The following is a 6,000-nucleotide window of genomic DNA, read 5'->3' as shown; positions in this document are numbered from 1 at the left end:
TTTTTCTCTTTTCTAGCAATGCATGTCTAAACGTTTTGATGGATCACAACAAGCTTTGGATCTGATCAGTATTCACACAGACACAGGTAACCACACCACATCTTTTGCATTAGATTATTCACAATGTTGACCACTTCCTTTGACATTTCAAAGGAAACACCTTGGATTGTGAATGTGTTGTTTTATATAGTGGAAGTATTTATCAATCACTGCTTTTTAAAACACAATCTAAATAGTTTGTGTTACTGGGTTAACAGGCTGGAAGCACCAGGTGATACTTTTATATACAGTTTACATTTTTGTGGTTAGAATTATTATTCATTGATTACAGTTGGTTTCATAATGTATTATTATTATTACTTAAAATGTGGTTTAAATATTTAAGATCTTCAGAATTGTGTTGTTTCATTACAACGTATGACTTGTAATGATTAGGGTTTGGTGCCGAAACCTGGAACGAGAATGGGACCAGTTCCCATGGAAACGCTACTAAGCGGGCCCAATAAGAACAAAGATGTCGGTGCCACACATTACTTGATACACATGACGTTGTTGTCGCTGCTCAGATCATTGATCAATGACCTCATTTCTAACCGTAGCACATGCACAAAACACGGCCTAAAAGAAGGTGCGTGACATTATCCTCCATAAATAAATGAATGTGTGTGAAACGCTGATGTTAAGTTTATCTAATAATAGTTTATTTGTTATTTTGAGTTAAGTGTGTTCAATTTGGCTCTGGAAATAAAAGGGCATTTTGAGATTTTGAAGTTAGTTTAAAATAATGATTAAGCACCAGAAGTGTTGAAAAAGTAGCGAGTAGTAACCGATACCCAACCCTAGTAATGATGGAGCACACCTGATGTTTGTCTTGTTTTTTAACTGCCCTAGTGATGCGTTTCCATCTGCTGAAGCACACACGACTGAATGTGGTGACGTTCCTCAACGAGCTGCCATAAACTCAGCATGACATCATCTCTTTCACCGTGGACGTAAACGCCTACACAGTGAGTTCACGTCTGATCTGCCACACACTGAGTTACATCATTTATGTTGTTCACTCTCAGCCAAACTGCTTTGTTTTCACAGAATACGCTGCTGTCATTCACAGTGGGCGGAGTCTTCAAAGAAGGTCAGTATCATAGTCGTCATGGTTTTAAGAAGATCCACTGCAACTCATCTATTCTCACTAACGCTTTCCTGGCTTTTTCAGTTGTTGTAGATGATAAATCTAAAGAATCTACAAGGTTTTCATCACAGTTCCAGCAGTGGATTCTGGGTAAGTTACACACGTAAAACCAAAGTGCTCATTATCAGCTGTAGCTTCAGATAATGCTTGCCTCCACTAGTATGACTGGAATGAACAAACAGTTCACCACATGTGTTTTCTGTGTATTCCTATATTTACCTAATGTATATTTATTTGTCCATAAAAGAAAATGATAAACATTAACACTTTTACACAACAACCATTGTTATTGAATTATTAAATCAGGGTTTTCTCCTTTAATTGGCCATGTAATGTTGTTAAATACATGGAATTTGTCCTCTGCATTTAACCCATCCAGTGGGCAGCCATTTTTGCGGCGCCTGGGGAGCAGTTCGGGGTTAAGGGACTTGCTCAACATCCCACAGTGATGGCCCAGCTGAGGCTTGAACCGCCAACCACTCCGATTACAAGCCCAGCGTCCTTCACCACTAGGCCACCACTCCCCTTGTAGAGATTACTGGGGATGGGCACCTTTCACATTTAAACCCATACTCATTACTCGTAAATCAGTATCGGTACTCAACGATACCACTTTTTATTACTTTTGTGTGGTAGTAAATATTAAATAATATAATCTCAAAATATTCCCGTTATTACCATATTTATTTCTCATATCAATAATAATAATAATTATAATAATAACAAACAACTTTAATAAATATATCAAACCAACATCTGTTTGTATTGTAGCAACAATATAATTATAATTGCTTAATTGATAATTAATTACAATTATAGCATAATTATAATTGTAATTTTAAAAAATCTGTTGCTGTCATAATTGTAATTAGATTGTAATTGAGTTCAGATAATTGACTATTTAATTGTAATTGCCATGAAAATTCTATAAAAATTGTCAATTATAATTTAAGGCTAAACTGGTAAACCATGTTACAGTTCTATATGTACAGCTCTATACATATGTAGTTAACAATATGTTTCATATCAAGCTTTCACACATTTTATCATTTAAAAAATATTAAAACCTATATTTTCATTGATTAGGAAGCTTCTTTGTAATATATAGGAAATAAATGAGATGATAGATATTTAGTGTATTAGTGTTAACTTTTATTAGGTTATTTATTTCAGGATCAGTAATTGTGTTTAGTTGTAATTGGGAATGTAATTGTAACTGACTTTCAGAGGACAAAAAAAAACATTGTAATTGTATAAAATGTAACTGTCATCATGATTGAACATGAGTAATTGAAGATGTAATTGTAACTGAATAATGTAATTGACCCCAAACCCTGCTCACAGTCAAACTAAAGATGAACTAAGGCTTAGGCTGTGTCTGAATAGTCCCTCCTATCTCCTTTCCTATCCACTTTTCCTTAACCCTGTGGAAGATGTCATGGAGTTAAGGAAAGGTGTTAGGAGAGCAGTTAGGAAAAGGTGATCACGTTTGTTTTGACTATCAGACGCACTTCCACTAGGTGATGTAATAATCCTACGGCCACGCCTCCTTTCCTCAGAAAACGCTCTTTTATCACAACCACCACTTAAACACTTCCAGGTGTTAAAGGACAGTGGATAGGAAAGGAGATAGGAGGGACTATAGGGACACAGCCTTGGTGTGGCCTACATTACTGTAATATTAACACCATAGAAAGTCTCTAACCTTTGAACCCTGTGGTCCTCGTTCATACTTGAACAGTTTGTGCATCATCAACGACCAGCTCTTCATCAGAATGGCTACAACGGAGCAGATCAGCAGAGCTTTTGTGCCCCGCCCCCTTCCTCCAGCCCAGTGCCCACCCTCACTGCCCCACAGCAGGAGATGCTCAGCATCTTCTCCCTGAAGTCAGACATGAACCTGGAATGGTCCCTGAAGTAGGTGTCCTCTCCTAATGACGTCTACCAGACTAGGATGAATGTCACAGCTCACTGGTAAACACTGTCTGAGTGTTGCAGGTGTTTGCAGGACAACAAGTGGGACTTGAACAAAGCAAAACTGTTCCAAATATTTTCACTAAAATCAGAGTTAATAACTTTTAAAATATCATTTATTTTCAAAGGAAGAAGAAAAACATTATGGTTCAATGTCTGCTTAAATAATTTATTTCTCTTTTTTAATAAACACTTTTTTTCAAATAAAGTGTAACGGGTGAACGGAAGTCAGTGGGTGGGAACCACGGAGGACGTCCGTGGTATTGACGGACCTATTTAACCGACGCACAATCAGTCCGTCTCCCTCTCTGCTCCTCACTGAAAGCACAACACGGCTGCTGTGCACGGAATCCCGAGATAAAGCTTGTAAGTTTCTTTAGCCTTTTAAAGCTCATTGCACTAGTCACTTTACATGCCGTCCTTTTAACCTAAACAAATGTACGTTTGTATAATTAGACATGATCAAAGCAGAACGGGATTGAATCTCCGGCCAGAACGAGACAGTGAAGCTCCAGTTGAATATTTATGGATTAAATTACCATAACTATCTGGATGTGTAAAGGGCTGTAAAAGGACCCGTTTTGACAAAGGTATGAATTCCACTTGTAATAGATTTGTTTAATTCTGTTTGATTGATTGTCTAATAACTTGTATTTTCTCTAGGACTGTGAGTGAATCCTTTTTACCTGTCACTGTTTTTATCCCACCAACCTTTTAACCATTTGTATATGTTTTAATGTAATCATGTCGCCTTAATTGGTAATTATTTAGTGCTGGTAATCATTATATTTATCTATCACTGCGGCCGTATTTGAAGTTGCTGTGGTTTTGCTGTTTTGCTGTGTGCCCTGAGTTCAAAGTGATAGTATACTTATTGTGATTACTGGGCTTATATTGTTTGATGTGCCAGTGTTAATAAATGTACTACAACCTACCTCCAGCCCTTTTCAGTTAATTCTGGACACCTATTGTTAATTCTAATTGCTACAAAAGTAAAAGCAATTTGGCGCTGCGAGCAGGGTGGCTGGTTTTGGGTTTTGGGTTTTGATTAGTTTTGGTGTGGTGGGATAAAACAGTGATAGGTCGGCGGTGTCGGGGGACTGCGGAAGGAACGGCTGAAGCTGCACCATCCTCCTCGGGGTGACTGGGCAACATGGAAAATCTGCATGAACTTCTGGAGCAACTACAACAACTCAAAGCATCCAATGAACAACTGAAGGAACAGCTCCAACAGACTCGAGATAGCCAGGCATCTGACTCCAGGCCTGGGCCTTCCACCCTGAACATGGCTTCCTCTAGCACTGGTATTTTACACAATGAAACTGAGATACGCTATGTATATGTGCCTAAAGAACGCAAGTGTCCGAAGTTTACTGGTAACATGAGTGTTGATTTGCTTACTGTTGACCAATGGCTTGAAGAGGTACGTAGGTGTTTGGAGGTTAAATACATGCCTAGGGCTGAACAAATGTTATTTGTTAGAGACCACTTGGATGGTAGTGCCAAGGCTGAAGTTGATCTCTACCCGAGTGTTAACCGAGATACTCCAGACAAAATTTTCACCATTTTAACTGAGAATTACAGTTGCACACAGTCTTACATAGCCGCACAATTACAATTATTCCAACGTAGACAGCGGGAAGGCGAAACGCTTCGTGATTATTCACATGTGTTAAAGTCATTAATGGATATAGCCATCCGTAAAACGCCCGGCGGTATTCCAAATAATGATTTGATTCTGCGTGACCAGTTCGTGGAACACATCTCGGATGATACCTTACGTAGGGAACTGAAGCAGTGTGTCTCCAAAGAACCTAACCTTTCCTTTATTGAACTTCGTGCGGTGGCCATAAAATGGACAGAAGCCAGTAGAACCTCTAACAAAAGTCGATCTCGAGCATTTTCCTGTGACTCCCAGTGTGCGGAAATGGTTGAAGCTAGTGCTAATCTAGTGGCTATTAAACCGAGTGATGAAATAGCAGAGATAAAAGAATCACTCCGTAAACAGCAGTCTCAATTAGACACCATAATGCAGCATCTCACGGCACAGCTTCCTCAGCCTAAGGTTGATGATGAACCTCAGAGCTTTGTAAAACGGCCCCGTGTACAGGGCGATGGTAAGCTTATCTGCCATCGTTGCAATAAAGTAGGACATATTGCAAGGTTCTGTAGGGTAAATTTAAACATTAACCGTCGTGCATTTTCTACTTCAGAAGCTGTCGCATGTAGTCAAGTGGTTGGGGGGGGTCCTGACTCTCAGCTGTCGGGAAACTAAGCCCCTCTGGTGCAGAGAGCCAAGCATCAGAAATGGGATCTGTGGGCTCACCCAAAGAACAAACCAGGCTTTACTCCCGCCTGGTGGGCAGATGTCCAGTGGTACAGGTCAAAATGGGGGATGTCATGGTCCCCTGCCTACTGGATACTGGATCCATGGTCACCACAATTCGAGAAAGTTTTTTTGAAAAATTCTTCAAGCCTGAGGGGGTGGGATTGCTAAAAAAATGCCATTGGTTACAACTTAAGGCTGCTAATGGGTTAAAAATCCCCTATAAGGGCTATATGGAGCTTGAAGTTGATGTCCTAGGAAGAACTCTGCCTAATATGGGAGTTCTGGTGGTTGAAGATCCCCCCAATGAGTCCACAGAACCACAACTTGCGGTGCCTGGGCTCCTCGGAATGAATATCATTCGTTGCTGTTATAATCGTTTGTTTGAACAGTTTGGCCCTGGTCTTCTTCAAGCGCCTGTCATTCAAGCTGCTGACAGAAGTTGGGGGGAAGCACTAGTGAAATGCCAAAGCATAGAAGCTCTGACCTCAAAAGGGTATCTGGGAAAAGC

General features: G+C 39.9%; 1 long non-coding RNA gene across 1 annotated transcript; it reads left to right on the top strand.

The window, feature by feature from the left end:
* On the top strand, positions 1-3,228 carry LOC114458845 (uncharacterized). The gene is made up of 6 exons (XR_003673166.1): positions 1-86; positions 892-1,007; positions 1,090-1,132; positions 1,214-1,279; positions 2,931-3,106; positions 3,188-3,228. It is a non-coding gene; the product is annotated as an uncharacterized LOC114458845 (long non-coding RNA).
* The last annotated feature ends 2,772 nt before the right edge of the window (positions 3,229-6,000 follow it).

The sequence above is a fragment of the Gouania willdenowi genome, unplaced genomic scaffold (assembly GCF_900634775.1).
Source record: "Gouania willdenowi unplaced genomic scaffold, fGouWil2.1 scaffold_196_arrow_ctg1, whole genome shotgun sequence".
Taxonomy (NCBI): domain Eukaryota; kingdom Metazoa; phylum Chordata; class Actinopteri; order Blenniiformes; family Gobiesocidae; genus Gouania; species Gouania willdenowi.
This window is presented reverse-complemented; position numbering and strand designations above follow the sequence as displayed.